Raw genomic sequence first — 25,909 nt, forward strand, 5'->3', positions numbered from 1 at the left:
TTACCAGCCGTTAAAGAACGGGCCCGCAAAGGGACCTTGGTGCTAATTACGGTACCGCAATTTGCAGTACCGTAATTAGCGCCTTCCCCATTCCTATTGAGCTCTATGGGGGCAAAAATGTGAATGGGGAAGTGCCTTGGTGAATGGGGAATTACCGCCCCCGCTCACCTTGGAGTAGGGGAGTAATTCTGCCATCCACCAAGGCAGACACGGTAAGATACCGGCAGGAACCATGGTGCTAATAGCGCCATGGTTCCCGCCTACCGTGTAAAGAGGCCCATTGTGTTTTAAATTCTCAATCCATAAAAAAATATTTACCGTTACAAACTAGCCTGATTCCTGGTTCATTGTGACCGGGGGGGGGGGGATTTTGAGAAGGGTGTGATATGAGTGGTATATCATTCAGAATATTGAACTTATAGACACAAATAAATAAGGGTTTCCTTTGCGCACTACATGCTGGGCAAGTCTTGGCTGTGTGCTTCATTGAAATCCCATACAACCTGATCGCAGGTCACACATGGTCTGGCTGCAAGCCCGGTACCCTCGCCGACGGGGAAACCCAAGGCACGAAGGAAACAGAACAGTAAGAGGTCACCTCTCTGGAGGGAGCTCATGCTCTTCCTGCCGTTCCGACAGCAGCCATTGGGATCCTTTCTCCGGATGGGCTGGGTCCAGTGGTGAATCCCGTCTCAACTCCTCTGGGAGACAAGCCAGAAGACTTTCCTGTGGGAGAGGTACTCAACCCTGAGGACCACCCCAACCTTCAATGCTTGTTAGCTGAAGGGGGGCCCTCCCAGGCAGACCTCTGTAAGGGTCAGAAAGAGTGCCACTCTCTCAAGTGTTTGAGAAAACAGGCCCTGTCCCAGGCACAAGAAGAAGTGCCTAGGATATTCTGGATCTATTGGGTGGGTAAGCTCCTTGTTAGTGAGCCTACTAAACCTGAACCTGGTGCCCTGGTTTGTGGTACCCCAGATTTACAGTCCCTTCATGCTGCAATTGGTGCATGAGGTGCCCTCAGCTGGTCATCTTGATACCAAGAAGACTAAACAGAGGCTCTTTGTCCATTTCTACTGGCCCCGGCTGGGAGTAGAAGTGGAGTCCCACTGCAGGACCTGCCCAACTTGTCAGTTGTCTGGCAAGACTGGAGGCAGTGTCATTGCCCCACTGCAGCCATTGCCAGTGGTTGGCACACCGTTTGACAGGGTGGTCATCAACATTGTCAGTCCCCTTGACTCTCCCACTTCAGGTGGACATCGGTTCATCCTGGTCTTGGCTGATCATGCCACCAGGTACCCTGAGGCTATGCCCCTTCGGACTGTAACTGCCAAGGTGGTTGCTAGATCTCTCCTGGGCATTTTCACCCATGTTGGATTCCCTAAGGAGGTTGTCTCAGACAGAGGATCCAACTTCATGTCTAGTTACATGAAAACCATGTGGAAAGAGTGTGGGGTAACCTACAAGTTCTCCACATCTTCCCACCCCCAGATCAATTGTCTGGTTGAGAGATTTAATAAAACTCTCAAAGGCATGCTAGGCACTTTGGAAGAGCCCCTAAGGAGGAAATGGGATCTCCTCCTGCCATGCCTGCTCTTTGCTTACAGAGAGGTACCTCAAGAGGGTGTTGGTTTCAGCCCCTTTGAGTTACTCTTTGGACATCCCGTGAGGGGGCCCCTTGCCTTGATCAGAGAAGGTTTGGAAGCCACTCCTGCAGGTTCCGCCAAGCAAGTGGGGGACTATGTGTTAGGCCTCAGACTGAGGATGACACAGATGATGGGTCAGGTGACAGCAAATCTCAAGGCCAGCCAAGAACTGAATAAGTACTGGCATGACCTTAAAGCATTGCAAGTGGATTGGACTCCGGGACAGGAGGTTCGCGTGATGGAGCCAACAAAGTCTCGAGCATTGGCAGATAAATGGACTGGATCCTTCAGGATTAACTCCAAGATGGGCGAAGTCAATTATCTGGTTGACATGGGAGTCCCTGCGGTAGCCTGTCAAGTATTCCATGTTAACAGGCTCAAGCCTTTCCACACGCGAGCAGAAGTCTCATGTCTCTTGCTAGCTTCAGAGCAAGAAGAGGATAAGAGTGAGCCCCTTCCTGATTTGCTGCATAGCAACCCTCAGGATGGCTCAGTGGAGGGAGTACATCTCTCTCCTGATCTGACGACAGAGCAGCAGAGGGCCTGCAGGGCTTTGCTCCGGCAGTATGCCGCTCTGTTTTCACTGACACCAGGCCTTACACCATGGTGTAGGCACGAAATTGACACTAGTGACAGTGTGCCTGTCAAAAGCAGGTGCTACTGTATGTCAGATACAGTTAAGAACCACATCCAAGCTAAGGCGCCAAGATGTTGGATCTGGGTGATATTGAACCCTCAACCAGTCCCTGGTCCAGTCCAGTGGTCCTTGTCCCCAAGGCAAGTTCACAGGCAGGTACCAAGGATTGGAGGTTCTGTGTGGACTACCGAGGAGTCAATGCCATCACCAAAACTGACGCGCACCCATTACCCAGGGCTGATGAGCTCGTGGGCACCATAGGTGCTGCAAAATTTGTAAGCACCTTTAACTAACCTCAGGCTATTGGCAAATAGCTCTGACGGACCATGCCAAGGAAAAGACGGTGTTTTCAACACCTGAGGGACTCTACCAGTTTAGGGTCATGCCTTTTGGGTTGAAGGATGCCCCTGCCACCTTCCAGAGATTGGTCAATCATGCGCTCAGTGGCTGGAAGCCTTTTGTGTGGCCTACTTGGACGACATTGCTGTCTACAGTTCCACCTGGGAAGAGCATTTGACTCATCTGGATAAGGTGTTGTAGCCCTTGAAAAGGGCTAACCTCACTATCAAGGCCACCAAGTGCCAGATAGCATTGGGGTAAGTCACGTATCTTGGTCATGAGGTGGGGGGGTCAAATCCAACATCTCCCCAGTAAAGTACAGGATGTACATGACTGGGAGACTCCCACTACTCAAACCCAGGTTAGAGCCTTTTTGGGCCTCACTGGGTGTTATCGCAATTTCATGGTGGACTATGGAACCATAGCTGCACCTCTGACAGCTCTGACTTCACCCAAACAGCCTAGGAAGGTTAATTGGACTGAATACTGTCAGAAGGCCTTTAATGGCTTGAAAAAAAGTTTTTGTAGGGCACCTGTGTTGTGTGCACCTGACTACAGCAAACCCTTAATCGTCCAGACAGATGCCTGCGACACGGGAATTGGAGCCGTCTTGTCCCAGTTAGATGATAAAGGGAGGGAACAGCCTATCATATTCATCAGTAGACAACTCAAGGTTAGAGAACTTAGGTGGGCTACGGTTGAAAAGGAATGTTTTAGTATAGTTTGGAGCCTCAGGCGTTTTAGGCCCTACCTTACAGGGTCTACCTTTAAGGTCCAAACAGATCATAAGCCCCTGAAGTGGCTTATGCAGATGAAAGGTGAGAACCCGAAACTGCTCAGGTGGTCCATTAGCCTGCAAGGGCTAGACTTCACCATAGAGCATAGACCAGGGAAGAGTCACGATAATGCAGATGGCCTTTTCAGAAGGTATGTTGACTGTCTGGATGAGGGTGTCTATCTCATGGGAGATTAGGCACCCTAACCTCAGTCTGGGGGGGCAACTGTGATGCTGGAAGTGCATCGCATCAGAGGGACAGGGCCTCTGTATCCCTGTCCTTTGTGTTTTTCCACACAGGAGTTCATGTGGGACTCCTGGTGGTGCAGCTCTTTCCTTTGGTTTGGTGTAGAGCCCCATGGGATACCCTGATGGTACCATGGGTAGGGGTACAACCCTGTGCCCCTAGTGTATGTTTTTAGGCACCTGTAGGTGGCCCACAGAGCGCAGGGTGTGGGCTGGTGGCATCTCTGTGCTGAATTTGACAGGTGCTCTGAGTATCCTCCATTTTGGGATACCCAGGCCCTGCCATTGGAATCAGTTGATTCCTGATAGGAAATAAGATGGCCCCTGTGGCCTCTTACTTTCTATTACCTGTTACCTTGTTTTCCCAAAGTTCTGGGAAGCCCTGACTTTGTCCCTTTCCCCGGACTGGCTGTTGGGTGGAAGTTCCATATATGGTGTTGTTGTGAAGTCCAGGCCAGACTGGCTGGAGCCTTCCCAATGACTGTGTGCTGTGGCTACACCCTGTGGGTGGGACCTGGGTGAATGGAGTGGGTGGCCAATATGTACTTCTTGTTGTGGATGTCTAGTTTCTGGTGTTTGACACAATGACTGAGACAGCCCTGGCCGAAACTGATATGAATGCAGTGTGGAGTGTTGAATGGCTGGGTACTTGTCCCAATACACATAACTTGTTGGCAGTGTCTGGAGAGAAGTGAATGGCCTGAATGCACTATGCACCTGATTGGCTGCCTACCTGCATGAATGCCCTTCTGACCGATTGGTTGCCTGAGTGTGACCCAGCAGAATGAATTGGAAGATCAACTAGTATATCTGGAGGCCTCTCACTGCTAGAATTCGTGTTCAGAAGCTGAAGTCCAAACTACGAAGTGTAACTGGAGTGAAACTGAAGCTTGACCTTGAAGCCCTGCTCGAAGAGAAGATATGCTGTTGCTCGCCTTCATCAATCTGAAAGCTGCTGTGTCTCCAAGCAATGACCCAGAGAGGACCTGGTAAGGTGCCCTCTTCCCGAGCTAAGAGGACCACTGCACCAGCTGATCTTTGCCAAAGCTCCCTGATAGACAAACCTACAACCGGCTGCCGACCGGAGACGGGGATTGCCACGGAATCCCAAAGAGAAGCACCCGGACTGTTGTCCGCCACTGTCGATGACCGTCATCGCTGACCGGAGCTGCCATGCTCACATTGCCTAAGTACTTTCGATTCACGGACGTGCTTGTCCGCACCGCTGCCCGCCTTATGCGGAGAAGGCCAGGCCGTCAACGCGCCAAGGAACATCCGCCGGTGGGTTTCCTGCCACCCAAAGACCACAGAGATGCCGACGACTCGATGCCCTTGCTGGGCCACAGTTCTTCAAACTCTTTGCGGTCCTGAACTATCAACACCGAGGTGCCCCGCACGCCTCTTCCTTGCAGGACATTTACGCTTCCCCTTCGACGAGCACCGCTAGGAAAGAAGCTGCCACTTCACCATCGTAGTTCACCCTGTTCTCCATCGGACGTTCGACGACCCGTGACTCCTGCCTTAAAGGGAGGGCACTTAAGAAGGGCCATTGATTCCTCGACGAGGAACACTACAACTCCAGTTACTTTGGGGTTGCAGAACTATTGGAAAGTCTCTTGTGAACAATATATGGACTTGGATTGTGATATATCTTTATTCTACAGGTTCCCCAGGTGGGGGGATCTCCACACAGAACTGTGTCTAGGTAGCAGGGCCAGTATTCTGCCAATTGTTCTAACTAACTACTTTCCTCTTATATCTATTGTTTGTTCCCTTTACGAACTGATTTGCGTGACATTTAACCGTACAGTTGATGCACTTTAAAGAGAACTAATAGTAATTGTGGTACCACATAGAACTGTATATTTGCCATTATAGATAACCGAGTAGAACGTGAGTTATCGTGATATTGTACATAACCTTGAATATTAATTAAGCAATAGAACCCTCGCGGCGGGGGCATTACCAGAGTCAGTAATGCCCCCGCCGCGAGGGTTCTATTGCTATTAGTATCCCGGCCCGCAAAATTTGCGTGACCGGGGTACTAAAAGCAATTTCTTTCTGTCCCGAAACGCTGCGGCGTTTCAACACTGCAGCGTTTTGGGACAGAAAAAAAAACAACCAAGAAAATGGCTGCCGCCATGGAAAGGGAAAACGGAGTCCGTTTTCCCTTTCCATGGCGGCTATCGGGATCTGACCCGCTGGGAACACAAGAGTTCCCAGCGCGTCCGCTCCCGAAAAAGGATAAAAAAAAAAAGTAAGTGGGGTTGGGAGGGCGGGAATGGGACGGGGGGAGGAAAAAAAAAAGTACCTGCGTCCCCGGCGGGGGACGAGGGACGCCCCCAGCCGTGTGGAGGCGCAGAGCGGGGATGGCCCCGCTCCGAGTCTCCACACGGCTGGAGGCTTTCCTCGTCCCCCGCCGGGGACGCAGGATGAAGAAGGTAAGTTAGGGGGGCGGGTGGGAGGAAGGGGAGGGAAAAATAAAAAAAAATAAAAAGACTTACCCGAGTCCCCGGCTGGGGACGAAGGCAGCCTCTCAGCTGCGGGGAGGCTCAGAGCGGGGATGGCCCCGCTTCGAGCCTCCTCATTGGCTGAGGGGCTGCCACGTCCCCTGCAGGGGACAAAGGCCGTGGAATCCTGACAGAGGGATTCCCGGCCGGGTAGGGACCTGGCGAGAGCCAATCAGAATGCTTATTACATTCTGATTGTCTCTCGCCGGGGTACTAATTATATAAAGACTGTGTTTTAACTAATACAGTGTGCGGACATTCCTTTGTGGGTGCTTGGGGACTACACTGTACTGAACCAGCCTGCATCACCTCCTGAGAAGCTAGGCCTTGATTTCTCGACCACGTATCAATAACGGAGAATCTTGGCTGGGGTCCTCTGTGCCTCTCCTCTGCCACATAGAGAGCAGAAGTACAGACACCTGTCTCTGGTATTTACAATAACTTCACCAAGGGATCCTTCCTCCGTTTAAATAGCACATTGCCCAGCCTACCACCTATGCACCCATCTACTATTGTCTCTTGGTAATTTCATCTCATGAGGACTGGGCTCACTTCACCTCATGTGACCTAGACAACTGCTTATGTTGTCCCCGTTTCTTGCCATTTGACTAGGGGCACTGATAACCAAGCACTGTACCTGACGCTTTGCTAGCTGCTAGTTCATACTTTGAAGGAAACAGGTTAATTTCTCAACTCTCCTTGCCCCCAACAGGCTTGACATCCACCGCTAATGTGGATTACCCACCGGATATCAATATAGTGGCCTTCCCCTTCCTGACCTTGAGAGCAAAAACTGCCCTACGTAACCCATCTTGGTAAGTCTTTATCAGCCTACAGCATCAGCCTCAATACCTGGTTGCCCCACAGTGGGGTCTTCATATCTTCTATAACCAAACCATTATTTTATTATTTTATTTATTTGTATATGGTTTATATAAACCTTTAAACAGTAGAAATCACATATAAAAATAGAAAATCACATAGTAAATATTGCATATTAATTTTCTTAAAACCTATTTTCATAAAGTACAAATTTCACCATTCGCAGTTAGTATAACAATTCATGACAGTGCACAAAACATCTTTAAAAAGGCTATGATTCTAAGTTTCAATACCGTAGAGATGTTATGTCGAATCTGATACCATAACAAATCCCTGCCTACACAGTGCAGGTGCCTTATAAATTGCTGAAAGTATAGTATTTGTTCCTTCAGTAGCGCAGGGCATAACAAAATCAGATGCAACAGGGTTTCTTCCACCCCTTCTTTTTTGCAATATTTACACCAACTCCACTCGTCATTTAACATATTCCATCTTTTTAAAACATAGTTAGTTTTAAGAACATCAAAACGAAATCTCATAAAAGTATTTCTAAATTTTCTTGATGGATATTTTTCCAGATAAAATTCCAATCGGGGTTTAAGTTTCCAGCATGAATAGACTTGATTAATTGTTTTCGATTGAGCTACAGCATCAAGCGTCAGTTGCCAATCATTACATTTCAAAATGTTTTTTACTTTCAACGGATTGTTTCTTAGCAATTCAAATGATATACCTGCATTCCCCTGTATTTCTTCAGTGTCTTCTTTCAGTTTCATACAAAATACATTTCTTACATCTTTCCCAGCTAACGTATATAGCGAATTGATATTTGAAAGTGAACATTTTCTCCATAATAGTATTTTTTTCCAAGCAATAATGGACCTCAAAGACTGTAAACCAAATTCGTACCTGATTACTTCAATTGAAATATTCTTGGGAATGAAGTATAAAACCCCTTTCCAGATGACACTTTCCAGTTTTTTTTATCAAGTCCGTATTTTCCAGCTCATAAAATTCTAGACCATAAACCAATTTAGGGATACATGACATGATGTAAAATTGTTTTAGCGGTATTGCTGTAAATCTCCTAAATTTTGCGTCAAATTTGTGCATCTGTCTTAAAATCTTGTCTGCTTTATTTCTTAGCTGTTTTTTCATCATAATCATCGAATCATTACCTACAAACTGATATCCCAAATATTTGAAAGACTTTATACACATTTTGTTTACTTTTCTGTTTATTCTTCTTCCCTCCTCCCTTCTCCCTCGATGTATGCCCTGTCCATTATGTTATATGTTACCCCCACATGGATCCCTTCTACACCCATGTACCCAAGTGCCAACTCCCTCCCTGTCCAGATTATGTGATTTTGTATCATGTCTGCCATCATGCACACACTTGGGATGACACATATATGGGTGACACATGTATAATTGAATGTAATACATAGTAGGAATAGTCTTGAAAATAACCTCTGAAGTCGAAACACGTGTCAGCGAACCCTAATGCTCACACAAACAAGATCTTGCAAGCTTTTTTGAGAGAACTCTCTCCCGACATCTACACACTGTCCAGCGCGAATGAGACAGGTATCAAAACTGCAACTTGAATCCCAGTAAGGGACAGTGAGGCGCTGTCGAAAGATCAGATCACACGCAGCATAGCACTAGATATACTCATATGAAAGCATGGCACTCTCGCAGTTCTTTTTTTCCCATCACCAGTATAGATACATATAAAACACAATTTACAAAACAACCTGACCAATTCTTCTTGAAAAGAAAATTTCCTTAGTTGGGAATAAGTCTAAAATGAACTCATTTATTCTAAGTAAAAAAAAAAATCACCTACTGCTCTTATGTTAACCTAGGTGGAATGTTAAAAACATTTTAATAATTGTTTCCTAATTATTTGTATTTCCTTTTCATATTTTTAAAATCTCTTCTGTACATCTAATAGCTACCAGTCACAGGGATATTTGAACCCATACAAGTATCTCCCTCCAAAAGTACCATCTTTCTTGAAGCAAGCCCCCAAAGTGTTTGAATCTTGTAAGCAGTTTTTTGGACTTTTTCCAAGGAGATGCTCAAGAGTCTCTATCACACCCTCCTCTAGGTAATACCTGCATATCCGTTTCTGTCTAGGGATTCCAGATCTAGCCCTCTCCACTTCCAGAGTCAATAAAGATTAAATGCAAGTCTTATAAAAGGCATCCTCATTGGGGCAGGGGAATGTTTTAATGTAAAGCTCACCTTTATGGTATGGTTTCAATAGTACCTAATTATACTGTCTCGTGAATTGCTCCAGTCATATTCCCATATGCTTTCTTGACTTTGTGCAGCATGAGAATCAATGTCTCACTTGCCTGATTGATGTTAAATAGAAGCGATTCACACTCCTTTATCCAGTTTATTAGATGACTAGTGCTTCCATTTTCCGTCGAAATGTTCAATTTGGTGAATAACGATTTCTTTTTTAGGGGGTCAGAATTATTCTGTAGAACGCAAACATTTTCCAACAATTAATCAGGGATGCCATTGAAAGAAGCCCAAATTCATATCCAATAACAAGAGTTGGCACACAGTTCTGTAGATCCAGGACTCTATGCCAGGTGAGCCCTTCCAATTTCTGCCACTCCAGACCTTTGTTATTGAACATGAACTCTGTATCGTAGAGCAATGGCAGGATTAATTTAGCTCTATAGTATTTCACTATTGGCAAAAGATAACATCCATATTTGGCATTTAGTCTGCTCATCTGGGCGATGTATACCCCTCATTTATTTTTCAGTTTGTCAAAGTGAAGGATTACATGAGGGTAGTTGTACATAGATAATCGCTTCCCCATTGAGCTGCTAATATGATTTGTTTCTCTTATTAGAGTAAATCATAATTTTTAACTTTTAGTGTTGACAGACAATTCTTGCTTCCCCATATAAGTCGCTAGAGCATCCAAACATCGGTGAAGATCTATCAGGGTCTGGTCTAAGATGAACTGATCATAAGAGTAAAACAGGTAATGGACAACTAAGGAACCTATGTGTGGGGCTAAAGCTAGGGACAGCATTCATCTTTGGCGGAGTCCCCTATAGGTATTAACTGCCAGGAGTAGCTTCAATTTGGTGTCTGTATGAATAGCTATTAGGATTTCTAGGATGTAGTTAGGGCCACCCCCCAAGTTTTTTGTTTATCCCAAAGTTTACCCATACTCACCTTATCAAAAGCCGAGGAGAGATCTATGAAGCGAAATACAATGGGTTCTTCTCAATCCTTTTAATTCTCAGCAATAGTGCGAGCAGTAATTCATAAAGTTGGGTTCCTAAACCCTGGTTTAAGCCAGCCTGATAGTGATCCAGTCTATTTGCCTCAAAGGACCATGCATTCAAGAACCTGAGTATTATTGCAGAATTGATGTTACTGCCAACATCCAAAAGCGCTATTGGACAATATTTAAGTGGTGAGGCCCTATCCCCCTGCTTAAAAAGTGGGATCAAAAAGAACGTTTTTCCAATAAATCGGTATGATATTAGTTTCTAGTATATTCTGATATAGCGTTTAGAGGATACCAGCCCACAATTGACAGTCTCCCTTCAGTTAGGAAGGCATGGTATCAACAGTAAGACAGACACAAGTGACCTTGCTTCAAGGGTGTTTATTGGACTTCAAAAAGGGTTTGAAAAACACCTATCAAATCCTAAATCTACAGGTGGGAGCAAGCTACGACCATCAAATAATAGTAACAGAGTCCTAGTGCTGTCTTATCAAAATAAAAGGGCCAATACTAATAAACCTATTGCCAATCCTTACTTCTAAATACAAATAGTGTGGGAAACTATTACTAAAAAGAAAGAAGTGTTCACAAAATGAATTGTCAGGGTGTTCAGGCCGCTGCTCTTCCATCCCCACGTTTTCAGCACGGGACAATGTGCTAATACTCGAGCTTAGCACGGTCTCTGGCTTCTCTAGCAGAAGGATACACTGCAATCATTAGCATCAGTGCCTTCCGTGCCCCAGTCTCTTTATCTTTCAAAGTCTCTTCTTTCAGAAGGCCTGATGCTACAAACAAACAATACATTATTTTCCACTTTCAGATTTCCACAAGAACTCAATTTCTCAGGCGATTCATTTTTCACCCCGGATACCCCTCAGCCGGGTTAAGAACGTTTTAACATAATGTTATTCAACTTGGACCCACCTCATCCAGACTCAGATCCTCTTAACACAACGTTCATAGGGTATTCTTGCTCGGGTGTCTTTGCCCCACGGCTAGTGATGCCTCGGGAAATCCATGAATACTCGTGCCCTTCCAACAAAATGTTCAATCATGGGTGCCTCTGTTCACCCCGGATCCCCCTGAGCCGGGTTCAGATCCTTTTAACACAATTAGTCTCCCTCCGCTGGGCTCAGACTTATTTTAATTTCCAATATAACCTTTAACACAAACTTGCTTTAACCAAAGTTTTTAGCTGATCTCTCTCCGCTGGGCTCGGACCACTTCATCTACTTTGTCATCAACTTTCTTTATGCTATTACTATCAAAGACTTTTGAATTTAAACAGGATTTTGCTTGACCAATTGCAGGACCACTTCAACTGCACAATTCCTTATCACTCTTTAGCATTTGTCATCTTTCAGTTGGATACCTAACAGAGACTTTTGAATGAGCACCCACATGGTGCTGGACCACTCTTTTGAAGGTATCGTATCTTGGTTTCAAAGTTCAATCACTCATTTGCTGTTTAATTTTGTTCACATTGCTTGCCGCATATGCTTCATGCACTGTTCTCTTCAGCTTTCATTATGCAATGTTGTTGCTTACAACCGTGGCTTGAACACAGACAATTCTGTTATCAGTCTCCCCAACTCACTGGCAGTGCTGACTTTACTGGTGCTGCTTTGTTGTAGGAGCCAAGGACAGTACCACAGCAGCAAACAATTCTCCCGCCTTGACTATCAATGCAGGAGAGCACCGGGTACCTCTGACACACAATACAGGATTCTTCAGCCTTGATTCCTGGTCTTACTATTCTCGAAGATTCATGAAAGTAACAGCGTTTCATTGAAAAGGTCAAGGGCACTTCCCTCTTTGCATTCCCCTTCGGTTTTGCAATCTTTCACCTTGTATTAAACTGCCATCTTGGATCTGCTGCTTCCTCGTCTGCTTTGCCTTGCTCAGAGTTTGCTTTCATGCTCCACCTTTGATTCCTTTGGGGAAGTATAATGAAGTCAGTAGTGTTTAATTGTCAGCAGTAATTGCCTGACCATGCCTGACCATTGTATTGGGACATGTCAGGTATACACTCTGGTGATAGTCTGTTTTCTCTCGTAATGAGCTGTCGGTGAGGAAATGTTCATGTTGGGGAAGGGAGGAGGGTTGAGTTCTTAATTGTCCTATCTGGTAGGATGGGGTTAAGGTGCTACATAGAAGGGGTGTCCCTTTCCCAAAGACTCCTCATCCAGGTGATCCTGCCATACTGGTGCACCCCCAGGAACCGGATCAAAAAGCAATGGCCGTGTCCTGGCTACCTGGATGACAGATCCCCGGGGAATAGCGGGTGAGACACCTTCAGGTTTCTCACACTACCGAACATAGTTCAAAAGACAAAGTGGTGCAGCTGCTCATGATGGATTAGCACTACAAATGAAATGGTCGATATCCTCAACATCAATGTACACCTCCCAATATGTACTATTAAAATAATTCCCTGCCCAATTCAGGCTGTTATTTGCACCATTCAAACCCTATAAATAGTCTATCCAGTTTTGTTCAGGGATGGTTTTAATTGCTTGTATTCTGGAAAACCTGGATCCTTATTTTTGACTTTCCTGAAGATCCTAGAACAATTTTTATTGAGCACTCATTAAAAAATGTCCCTGTCTGATTGATATAATAAAATATTATTTTGACAAATATTCAGTAACTATGCTTACAAAGGAACACTAGAGGCAGCTAACCAGACAGATGTATACGATACTTTGATTTTCTTCCAGGTATCCTATATGATTTTGCACACTGCGATTGTTCCTGTGTGGCCAACTGTAATGGTACACTAGAGTGATTTCACTCCGGTATTCACTTGATACGCATGCAACCCTGACCCCTATCTCTGCACCAATCTATGCACACAGATTTCCACTTCAAGGTGCAGACCCGTGTCCACTGCCGGAGTTATCGGCCAATTCGAGAGGGCCCTACCTGTTGCACACCAACACCATAATGTCACCACAGACACCCTGGAGGATTGCTTAAGTTCATCTACGGGATAAATGTAGTCTTTATCAAACAACCCCATCCACTAACATGCACACGTTATAATCCACCAACATTTGGCAATTGATTCACCTCAACGAACATCAAACATGTAAATACCACGCCTCTACATGACAGCCTGGACCAGTGCCTCACATCAAGGGCACATGATGTTGCCTTCGGGTCATAACTACTGCAAGTATTCTTGACGTGGACACGGGAATGGACACCTGTAAAACAGACAGTACCCAGATACCTTTGAACTTCATGCATCAAATCAACTTGAATGCTCTCTTGTAATGTCACCCCTCCCACTGATAATGCCCAACTTTCGTGCCTTTTCTGAGACACCAATGCGCCAAAAGACTAGGTAAAAGGGAGGGGAGGCAGTATAAAACCCAGCAACATAACATAACCTTCCGGGCGGACTGCATGTGGCAATTAACACATGATTACAAGGTACAAACTCGACTTTCGTATACCGCCATTTTTTTGCCTCCTCTCAAAAGTTCTCCCCAAAAGGGGAAATCACTTTGTCCTTTAAAGGAATGGTTTGGTCAAAATGTTTTATTGTCCCTACGGGTCGGCCATGTGTTTTTAAGCCTAAGTCGCTCGATTTTAGAAAAATTTCCTATGGACCTTACCCGAGTTTTCGTCCATTAAACGAACGCGAAAACAGGCACCAGGGCGCTGCCATTTTGTGATAATCCTATTACTTGCCCCATCGCCCTGGCTGACCTGCTTTTGCAGCACTAAATCATATCCCCGCCACTGAGCCTGACATTATCAAAACATTCATATTCCCCGCCTCTCTCTGTGACGTTACTCTTCTGCGTAGGCAAACGCGCCCAGTCGTCTTCTACGCGACTTCACACAGAACCCGGAAACCAACACAGATCAACTCACAACACAGCGCACCACAATTCGGAATATGAAACTGTACTTTAAAATCAAACAGCAATAAGGTACATTTGGTAAAGTACATTTATTTGACATATGTTTAGAGAATATTCAGCAATTGGCATATTAAATCGGAATGGAATTTTTTTTCTTTTCTCTCGATCCGCAAATCCGGAAAAGTTTATTGTGAGTCACACGCTGTTCCTTTATGGTACACAGGGTGTTGGTTTTCGTTAAAAGAAGCAATTTGGACGCACGGTGAACCGCAAGGCTGTTCCATCAAGTAGGCACTAGGCTACCGTAAAGGTCGATATGTTGCTTCTAGCCACTAGTACTGCATAAGGGCATATGGGCCCTTGGCGATCGTCCCATAAGATAGTCAATGTAGTGTAGTTGTTTACAAGAAGCTGCAGCTGGCGATTGAAGAAGCCATCGGCTGGGGTCTGGAATAGGTGGCAGTCGCAGTACGGTAGGATGTACCTGTTTAGAAAACATAAAAATTGAAATTAGTCTCACCAGCCGATCTTTATTACTATTATTCATTTTATTTATTACGGGCGAGCTGAAACTATTTGCTTGCGAGGATAGTGCAATGGAGTATGTTCGGCTCTAATTGCAATGCGAAAACTAACAAAATAAATCGAGGGAAACACACAAACTAATGTTTTTTTTTACCGTTGAACACTGAGAAACGACTGTTTGTCTACATTCGTGTCGAATGGGCACATGCCTACCCATGTGCCCGGTAGAACGACGATCCCACAAATGTTGAACTTGCTCTTCATTCATTCATTCATTTCAGTATAAAAGCATCTAAAGAGTTACTTACATTATATTTGCCATTTCCATTGTATCTCTGCGTAATGCAGTCCGTAAATCCCACTGTGTTTGTGCCAACGATTTTTCATATACTGAACTAACATGACTCGGTCTAGTTTCAGAATTTTCAGCCTTATCGTCTCTTACGTTATTGCCCCCCTCCTTCAAATGAAGTCCTTTCGGCATGGTCCCTGTCTCTCAAGGTCAAAAAACAATAGAACCTTATACTGCCAGTGCGATTCGCGGGCCTCTTCAGCCCGCGAGCAAAAAATCAAAGCCCCTGACCTTCACTCTGCATGAGCGTACATTCTTACTTTGCAACATCCCGTGTAAAGCCATCTGTGAGAACTTAAATTTTCGACTCCATCTTTGTACTAGGCCTCAATGTGCAAATGCGAACTGGCTTCTCTCCCATCTGCAACGCCTCGCTTGGTGCATTCTAAGGCCCCCAATTTTGTCCTCGTTGTCCGCGAGCTTTGCAGCCCTAGAGAACCATAACTATGGAGACATTGACTTTTTGGGGGAAGGTCAGGGAAAGTATAAAGTACCTGAGGAGTTGAGTTGAAAGTGAGATTTATTGTTTATTTGTTTTATTATTTGCAATACGCAAGCCTCCCCTCGGTTAACAGTGCACAGCATTTACATGAGATTGCCAAACTAAGTTACAGCAACAAAAATATATACATACACATATTCACAAGGTCAGCGATATGAGGTGAATAGAGAGAGAAGTCAAAAGATGACACCCATCTTGTTCGCCACCCAGGATGGTGAATGGAGGGTTTAGGGTTAGCATACTTTGTATGCACACTGTACAATAACATTATTTTCAAAAAGACAATCAGATTACAATGATTTATTTAAACCGGGATTTGAACTTCTCAACGAGCTCTGCTTTGGGTGGACATGGCACAGTGGCAATGTTTGGTGGCAATGCATCAGTGCCCTGCACAGAAACACTCAAAATTCCATAAATGTGCTTCTCTAGTACACTAACAATAAGGCCTTTAACAAAGTCGAACTCCATTTCCTCATATACTGGTTTCACCCCCCATTTCTTACTTCTTTTTCCAAAGGTCGTGGTGTAGCGAGGCATCCCTACATTTCCCGTAGTCCTAGACTGTTCACGGCCCACATTCTTGTTATGGGCCAAGACTGCTAGTAGAGTCCTATGTTTCATGCCCTGTATGCCGAAATGCAATCGCTTTGGCCTGTACTTCAGGCACATATTGCGGAACACCTCCAATTCTCCTGTGTGACAGGATTCTGTCAGTCCCCTCAAATCTCTTGATAGAGTTTTATCGAAAACAATCTTCTCAATGGCTTTGTGTGTAGGTGAAGATGCAATCAACCATTTCTTCTTCCGTGCCTCCTATGTGGACAAATGGCCATGTTCACATTGGTGGAAATGTTGGTTTTCTGTCCAGCGGTGAACGTTGGTACAGTGGTGCATCAGTGGCCGCCATTTTTCAAGTAGGATTTCCACTGACCCTTCACAAGTTTTGGAGCTCCACCAAAGATGGTTGCTGATAGACTGGGACCACTGTGAAATACTTTCAAAACCTTTTTTTTTCCCTGCAGCCGAGATTTTCTTATTGATTGATTTAGCAAGATGCCATACGTCAAATTGATGTTTAATATGTGGGAACTGCTCTCTCATTGTCTTGGCAATTGAAACATGTCTGTCCGTGGCCAAGAGGTTGATGTGCATTCCCCTTGATTGTAGATATTGCAATGATTTTATAAATCCTAGTTTCCCCATGGCCACTGAGGATTTACATTGGGACACCTGCACGACCACCAAACTCACAATTTTCTTACTATCCTTGTCCTGAAAGTGGTAGGTGCAGTACTTGGCAGAAAATCCAGGGCTGTCGCACTGTCCATCGCCGGCTAGCCTGAATCGTTTCCCTTCGAATGTGCTTGCTAGAGACAATTGTCCAATTTTCCAAGCATCTCTAATGGCCAGAAACAGATAATCATGTTGGTATTTGCAGTACTGCGTTTTAGAAATGAAATGGAGTCCCACAAACTGAAAGAAAGACTCTAACTTTCTAAAACTGGACCCACTAAAAAGTAAGGCAGCTGCACACAGTAGATTGCCTGCTGGCAGCTTCCCCAGCATCGGTTGTGCAGACCATGAGAACGCATGATTTAATCTACAGGAGGCATGTATTTTGACGTTACTGCCTTGTTTTTGACGAGTCACATGAATCAATGGCTCCCCACATCCTGCCCCTCCAACTGAATGCCCACATTTCAGCATACTTACAATATCCATCAAACAACTGTCAAATACTATGTATTTGCCCTCTTTCATTAGACTGTCATCTGGCGTGAAAGTTGTTTCGGACTGTGCCGTTGAGGACATATCAACAAATTTGAAAGAAATATCGCTGATATCAAGTTCTGATGCGTCGTTGGGTGCTGCTGCTGGTTCATTCTCTGTCATTTCAACATCTGTTACTTCAGCATTGATGGGAGAACACAACAATGTCGACAGCTTTTTGGGTGGCATTTTTTTGGCGGGTGTAGATTGTGTGAATTGATCTGCGACTACTTCAGAGCTATCTTCAATACATTCAGTATCATCTTCTTCTGGTGGTGCGGTCGAACTGTAGCAATGGTCCAATAAAACTTTACTGGATTCTCCAGACACATTCAATTCATGTTCTGGCCATTGGACATGAGCATCTCGAGTCTCAACACGCCGCGTCTAAATTAATAGTTCCTTCATAGTGTAAATGGTCTGGCAAGCAACATCTCTCATTTGCTTCACTGTCTGTGTATGTATAGTTCGTACACCCACGGGTAACTAGAGGACAGATTGGAAAAGGGATGTTCATTTTAAACACAATGGGCCTCATTACAAGTCCGGCGGTAACTGCAGCAGTAAAACTGCCTGGTTACCGCCAGACTCGTATTACCATTCCGCCTCCGTGATTCCTAGAATTACCGGGGCATTACAACCCCGGTTTCCCAGGAATCACGGAGGCGGAATGGTGTTAATCCCCATTGTCATTGAGTCCTATGGGACGCAATGGGAATGGGGATCATGGAAACAGCGGCAGCATCTCGTAATGCTGTCGGTGTTTCCTCGTCCGCCTGCAGGCCGGCAGTGTTAAACCCGCCAGGTCAGACCTGGCGGGAACATCACCTCCCACCTGCAGGAGTTGTGATCGCCCGGCATGGAAACAAAGGTGGTGGCGGGTTTATCGCCACCGTTGTTTCCATACAGGGTGATTTGTAATGAGGCCCAATGGCCCTCATTAGGACTCTGGCGGAAAACCATGGTGCGATTAGCACCATGGTCGATGCCGGAGTCCGCCATGGCGGAATGGGGAATTACCACCCCATTCCAAGGTTGGCGGGGAGGTAATTCCCCATGCCGCCATGGCCCTTCCCCATTCCAATTTTTGCCCCATAGGGTTCAAGGGGAATGGGGAAGGCGCTAATTACGGTACCGCAAATTGCGGTACCGTAATTAGCACCAAGGTCCCTTTGCGGGTCCCTACTTTAACGGCTGGTAAAACCAGCTGTTAAGGTTGGGTCCCGCAAAGGGTCCTTGTAATTAGGCGCTAGGTGTTTAACGGCACTTCAGCCTTTTACGGCGCCGTTAAACACTTAGCGCCTGGGTCATAATGAGGGCCAATATAAAGTATAGTACAATTGACAGGAAAAAAACAGAATATAGTCCCCAACACAAAACAATTCCTAAAATTATGAACTGTTTATAACTAACCTTATTTTTGTTTCTTTTCTGTTGCTCCGATTCGTTTCCGCATGTCTTCCCTTCCTCTTGCGCTGCAACGACTATATTTTCTGGATCTGCATAGACAGCACAGAATGACGCTCCATCGACTCCCTGAAACATAATATTTTCATTACTATGTATCACAATATTGAAAACATAAAACAGGCGTGAGGACGAACACACAGGTACATCTCAATAGCTAAACACGAATTAAACATTCTGTAGAACAATCAAACGACAAGTATTCAAGCTCTGATGATCTAGTTTGATGGAGCTGTCAGTATCCATACCTCTGGCTCCGCATGGACTGCCATGAATGGTTGTATTGGAGAGGAGGCATCAGCAACTCCCTGAAACACAGTACTTGCATTAGTATGGTTTTCAACATTGGAAACATAACACACACTTGGGGTTGACGGCACAGGTACATATAAAGAGATAACCACAAATGATGCATTGTGTAAAAGAATCAAGGAATATCTAAATATGATCAGATTTCATCGACTTATTTCTCCGATTTCTTTACTTCTGCATCACCTACAAGGGATGTTGTAATTGTAGAGGAAGCTCCATCATCTCCCTGAAACACAGTACTTGCGTTAATAGGGAAGAAGGTATAGCAAATGGAATCACGTTATATGATGACACTCGATGGAGCTGTCAGTATCCATCCCTCGTGCTGCCGAAGAATATGTAGGGATGTTGTAAATGTAGTGCGCACTTCCGAAAGCTCTTTCGCTCCTTCCTATACGCAAGGTCCCGCTTCCTCTTCCCCTGGAATTACTTGAATGTCAGGCTCCGCAACAAGTGCAGGGGTTGACGCTCCATCAACTGCCTGAATCATAGTACTTGCATTAGTAAGGATTACAATATTGAAAACATAACACACACTTGGGGGACGACTGCACAGGTACATATCAATGGCTAACCACAAAAGAAACATTGTGTAGAACAATAAAACGACAAGTATTCCAGCTCTGATGATCTAGTTCGATGGAGCTGTCAGTATCCATACCTCGTGCTGCTGAAGAAAATCTAGGGATGTTGTCAATGTGGTGGACGCTTCAGCATCTCCCTGAAAGACAGTACTTGCATTACTATGGATAACACTAATTATAACTGAAAACAAACAACAGTGGACGATAACTAAGGTGTATATCAATTGAAAAGCACTAACCAAACATTCGGTAAAATAATTACACGATACAATAAAAATATTACTTGACATGCATAAAACAAGTCTGTAGCGGAATAGCCAAGTAAGATTACCTGATATGCGCTAGAAGTGGTTGATAACTGCGAGCACGTCACGGATGTAGAATGTTCTTGCTTCAGATTCAAGGGATAGTCAAGCAGTTTTAAAGGTAAATTATTGATTGATAATGAAATGCCAATATTAAAAATCGCCATGTAAGGAGACAGAATACTTGAGAGTAATGCTATATATAGATTTCGTTTGTGGGTTATGAAATCGAAAAAGAATATATTGATAAATGTAATTATTCAAAAAGCTATAAACTCATATCAATGTCGAAAGTATTACAAGGGACACAGCAACTAAAATATCAATGAATCCATTCGGCTACCTACACACTACCGCAAGGCCTAAAGCTAAATCCGGACACTTGACTCAAAAGTGGCGGAATGTGGGCTAATAGAGTGGGAATAGCGTTTGCAAGCAATTTTCGTGTTGTTCGCCGTTTATTCTTCTTTGTTACCCAAGATGTTGTGTACATGTTCGTGGAAAAGTGTCGGCTGCAGATGCGGTATCGATCACCCCTCTTGTCCTCTAAGACTTGCTGGACTCTACTTTCCAGCTCATCCAGTGGATATCCGCAATGTCTGACCCATTCTCTTATTCGATCAACAGTTTTCGGGAATACATGCATTGTAGTGCCTTCAGATTTAGCATGGGTCTTCGAAGGGCAACCGCTAATTGAACAGGCAGGCATTGTTGAAAATTCTGAAAAGTAAATATCAACATTATTATACAATCTTGATGAATAAAAATGTGATACAAAAGTAATGAACCATACAATGTTCAATGCAAGGTTTGTTTTGGTCGCAGGAACTATACCAGTTCATCATGTGCGGCTTAGTATTTGCATAAATTGCAGACATTTATAAATGATGTTACTAAACTATGAACATGTGACTCGTCCCTTGGATGTTCTGTTTTGCACGAGAAGGAAACATGCTTACATTATAGACTGGACCCCCGAAGGATGCAATTCGATGACAATTGACACAGATGAAAATAAACAGATCTATTGATAGCATAACAATGGAAACTCAAGTCAATATCAATGAGACCAATGAACATAGCACTATTGAATACTCGCAAATAGATAGAAATGTATAAATCAACAACATATGACTAGGATACACGGCCTTACCTTGACCGACAAACAGTTGGATTCAGCAAGCAGAGCAGTATGTTACAGGAGAACAGGTAGATGGCCACATGTAGCACATTGACGAGTTTGCTCGAAGCGGTCACAGAAGTTCACGGATAGCACAACGACAAGCAGATTAGCATAGATCTCAGTGGTTCTCAGGTAGCACATTCAGGAGTTGACTTGCAAAGCACAAAGATGTTCTCATGAGACATATCGAGTAGTTTATAAAGTACTACAAACAGGGGTGTGTTTGTGAATGAATGACGTGTGTATGTCGTGGTATTATGTGGTTTACCGGGGGCCGGCCAGCGTGAAGGGGGGTCCTGGCCGGACACATGGGGTCTGAGGAGGCCATGTGAGCGATGGGCCCTTGGCGTGGGATACCTTTTGAAGTGTATATGCTGTTTGGCACCTTGGCTGTTGCGCCCCTGACAGCCCCCCATGGCAGCGCGCATCCACTGGCGTGAACCGCCTTTGATAGAGGGGGGTGGAATGGATGGGCTTGGGGCGTGCAGATAAGGCACAGGAAGACTGCTAAATGGAGACACACTTATGTGGATTGCAGGGGGGCGGCCTACTTCAAGGGGGAGCCCTGCCTGGAGACATGGAGTCTGAGGAGGCCATGTGAGCGATGGGCCCTTGGCGTGGGATACCTTTTGAAGTGTACATGCTGTTTGGCACCTTGGCCGTTTGCGCCCCTGACAGCCCCCCATGGCAGCGCGCATCCACTGGACTTGTTGTGATGGACTTTTGTTTTTGTTAAACTAACCAAATTTTTAATACTTTATATAGTTATACTTCGCCTTTGATAGGGGAGGGGGGGTGGATGGATGGATGGGCCGGTGGGCATGCAGACAAGGCACAGGAAGACTGCTAAATGGAGACACACTTGATTCATTTAAAAAATCAAAAAAAACGTTGTTAAAATATATGTGGTGTTTTATTTTGTTTCTTTTTTTGATGGCACAAAAATACAAAACTTTACACATTGTACAGGTCAGGTTGCATCACAGCGAGGTAAAATCCCCTGTACTGACCGCTGTCACTCAGGAAAGTTTATCTTATGGCACGAACGGCACAGGTGGGTATTACTCTTCGAACGTGGTGTCCAAGCCTCCCGTGAAGCCGCCATGTAAAGGGACGATAGGCCACCAGCCGGTACCACCTGTGAAAAATAATGATACTAACTGTTTTTAAATGACCAAGATAAGTTGATTAAACGTTTGTTGTCAATGACAATTCTTGTAACTAATGGCATTCTGCTCGGACAAATGCTATCTAGACACTGCACACTAGTGAACGACTTTCATGCGTTACAATGATATGTAGATGTAATTTTGGATATAGGAATAGCTCCCAACCTTTTTTGTCACCAAGGCGGGTGAAAACACCCGATTTTCTTTTTGGCGGGTGAGCGGCCCATAGAAGTGAATGGGCGTATGAGGGGCTTGGCGGGTGATTCATCAGCTTTCAAGGCGGGTGACACCCGCCAAAAGCGGGTGATTTGAGAGCTATGATATAGGAGACGATCATAAATAGTAGTGGCATCACAAGCAGATTATACATACTCGTTACTTGGATTACGAGGACGAACAGTTGCGCGAAGTTTGTGCATAAGCACCATCATTATCCTCAACACGGACCGTGTGAGGCAGTCTGCCCTGAAGTCTGGCAGCTCGGTGATGCATTGCGGTCGTGGCTCGCCTTCTGAAATGTAGGCCACACATCCAGAGTTTTCACAGCAGCATCAGTTCTCCTCCTCGGTTGGCATTAGCTTGCACCGATTGCATGTGCACCAGGTGAAAACACCGTCCATGCGACTAGGTCCAGTGTCTTCATCTGTTGATTCGTCCTGCCAACTGCCGTCCAAAGCCCCATCGTTTTCGCGTGTTTCCCTTTCCAGTAGTTCCTCCTCGGTATACTCGGGCTCGTACATGTAGGGCATTATTGTATCCATTGTGTGGTAAACAAACTAAAATAATTTATAGCGATGGTACAGGTGTTCACACGGGCTACAAGTGGCAAAGGTAGCTGACCAGAGCACAGAAACGAGTCACAGAATACTCAAAGTAAGACAGAGTGAGGAATGGAATCGAAAATCTGCTGCTGTGTGTTGTGAAACGGTCTGTTTATACTTATTGAGGAAAGAGGCGTCTTGCCATTTCCATGGTGACACGTCATTAGCTGAAGCGCAGCGATTGTTGACACGAGACGTGCTTTGGCGTTGTGAAATGGGCGGTACGCCTCTGATGATGACAGGCTCAGAGGCGGGGGATATGATTTAGTGCTGCAAAAGCAGGTCAGCCAGGGCGATGGGGCAAGTGATAGGATTATCACAAAATGGCAGCGCCCTGGTGCCTGTTTTCACGTGCGTTTAATGGACGAAAACTCGGGTAAGGTCCATAGGAAATTTTTCTAAAATCGAGCGACTTAGGCTTAAAAACACAAGGCCGACCTGTAGGGACAATAAACATTTTTGACCGAACCATTCCTTTAAGTGAAGGAGTAGACATCCCTTCAAATTAAGGGACACAATTATGTTGATGGACCTCCAAAATGTGCGATAATTTGGGCATCCCATATGCCTAACTTCTAACCTGGTAAAGCATTTTGCACATAAGTGCAATTCCCCATTCTTTTGTGCATTATATATTCTGTCTGTCATGGGATAGTAGCAGATGAGGATGCTGCTGTAAACTGCGATATTTATCCTCAGACAGGCATAAAGTCTTATTTTGGAAATAATTTGTTGTTTCTGAACAACTCCATGATTTCTGTAAATTTACAGATGTGGCACGTATAAACATAAGGTAGTGCACTCAGAGTGTGCTGTTTGCTGTTTCAGGGGATGCTGTCGCTGGGCTCTGCCAGCCGCAACGGGCATTTCTCTTTTGCATTTGCCTTACCGAATTTGGAGAGGAAACCACTTCATGGGAAGCCCTGCCCACTGATCACTGAGCACACTACAAAACCTCTGGGTCGGGCGCATTCATGTGTGCGCATCCGGAGTGCGATCAGAATGTGCTGTTGGCTGTTGCAGGGGATGCCGTTACTTGGATCTGCAAGCAGCAAAAGGCATTTCTCTTTTGCATTTGCATTTTCCTTACTGAATTTGGAGGTATAGCATCTTTCTGGAAAATGGCAATTGAATTTACAACCTACCCATAATTTGATTGTAATAGTGCTCTGTATTTGGTTTTTTTTTTGTTTTTTTAACTAACAGAGGAAACCACTTCACGGGAAGCCCCGCCCACTGATCGGCAAGCACGCTAGAAAACCTCTGGGTCGCGCGCATTCACGCATGGACATCCGGAGTGTGTTCGGAGTCTGCTGTTGGCGGTTGCAGGGGACGCTGTTGCTGGGACCTGCGAGCCGCGACAGGCATTTCTCTTTTGCATTTGCATTTGCCTCAGAGTGTGGTGTTGGCTGTTTGCTGGTGAGGGGGTGTGTGTGGACTTATCTTGTTGGGGCCGTCTGGTTTGGTATTTCCAGCCCCCAATGGGATTTAGACTTTGTGTCTCATGCTCTAGTTGTATTATTTGTCAGTCATGAAGGTGAGCGGGCAGGGTTGTGCCTGTAAGCAGTGAGCCTTTGTGCTCAATTATTGAAAGCTGGTTCAACGTGGCCGATTTAGCTGAATTGTACTATCCTCCTAACGTAAGTACATAACTATACTGTCAAAAGCTATTGTGCTGGAGTTAAAATTCTTCAGTTTTGCTTTGTAATAACGAGTAACTCATAAATAGTCATATTTGTCATAGGGTTGCGGTAGGGTTGGTGCAGCCGTCCAATATTTTGTAGGTAAAACGGGTCTAAGGCAATTGCATGTACGCTTAATTAAGTGTTTGTGGACTCGAGTGTGCTCTGTGACATTTGTTTCCCTTAAATAATTTCTGCCCTAAATAATTGCTGATCCCATGCTCACAATGAGAAAGAAAATGCTGTCTTCAAGGAAAGACATTTGATCTGGGCCACTGGTTTTTACTAATCACATAGACAGTATATCAAAGACGCTGGCGTTGCCCTGCCTCCTTCTCCAGAAAAAGAATGTGAGGAGATGGGGCACGGGTTCGCCAGTAGCCCTTCAATTTTGCCCTTAGATATCCAATCTCTGAAGGTCCAGCATCATTCTCAATCTTCATATGTAGATGACACAGTTTCAGATTCTATGGGAACTGCTAATGACGTTATGATTTTGCTAAACCTCTCTGATCCCATTAGGGGGCGTGTGCTGGATTGATCTTTCCTGGATACTCTTCCTATATTTCTGTCAGGAGAAATCACTTTATTGGGTGTGTCGCAACATATAGAACGGGGTTGAGGGGGGGGGGGTTGATAGTTGAGAACAGTAACAATCCAAGCTCAGTGAGTCCCCTGATAACAAAGGCCAATGAGGAGACATTCTTAACTAAAATAATTTTGGACTTGAAGGCAGAATTTATGGATGAAATCATTTTGAGAAAGGTACTTAAGGGTATTACCTCTATTTCTGGTTGCTGCTTGTCCACCATAAAGGAGAGTATTGATAATGTAGCTATTGCCATTCACCTGAGTGTACGCTTAACCAAAAATAATTGGAGGGGGGGATGACTTGGGGACTGTGTTATCTCCTAATTTGACAGAGGCTCCTAACATTCCCACTAGGGAGTTATTGAAGGATGTAGAGGAAGAGCCAGAGTGTGTATATTTATAAGCGTAAGCCTCGAAGAAAAGAGATAAAAAAACTAAGAATAAATTGGCCGCGGATTTAAGGGTCTCCAAGATGTTATCACGCAAGTTTATGCATGGAACGACACTCCACGACTTTCACAATCA

This window comes from Ambystoma mexicanum, chromosome 4p, assembly GCF_040938575.1.
Source record: "Ambystoma mexicanum isolate Mex_15411 chromosome 4p, UKY_AmexF1_1, whole genome shotgun sequence".
Lineage (NCBI taxonomy): Eukaryota > Metazoa > Chordata > Amphibia > Caudata > Ambystomatidae > Ambystoma > Ambystoma mexicanum.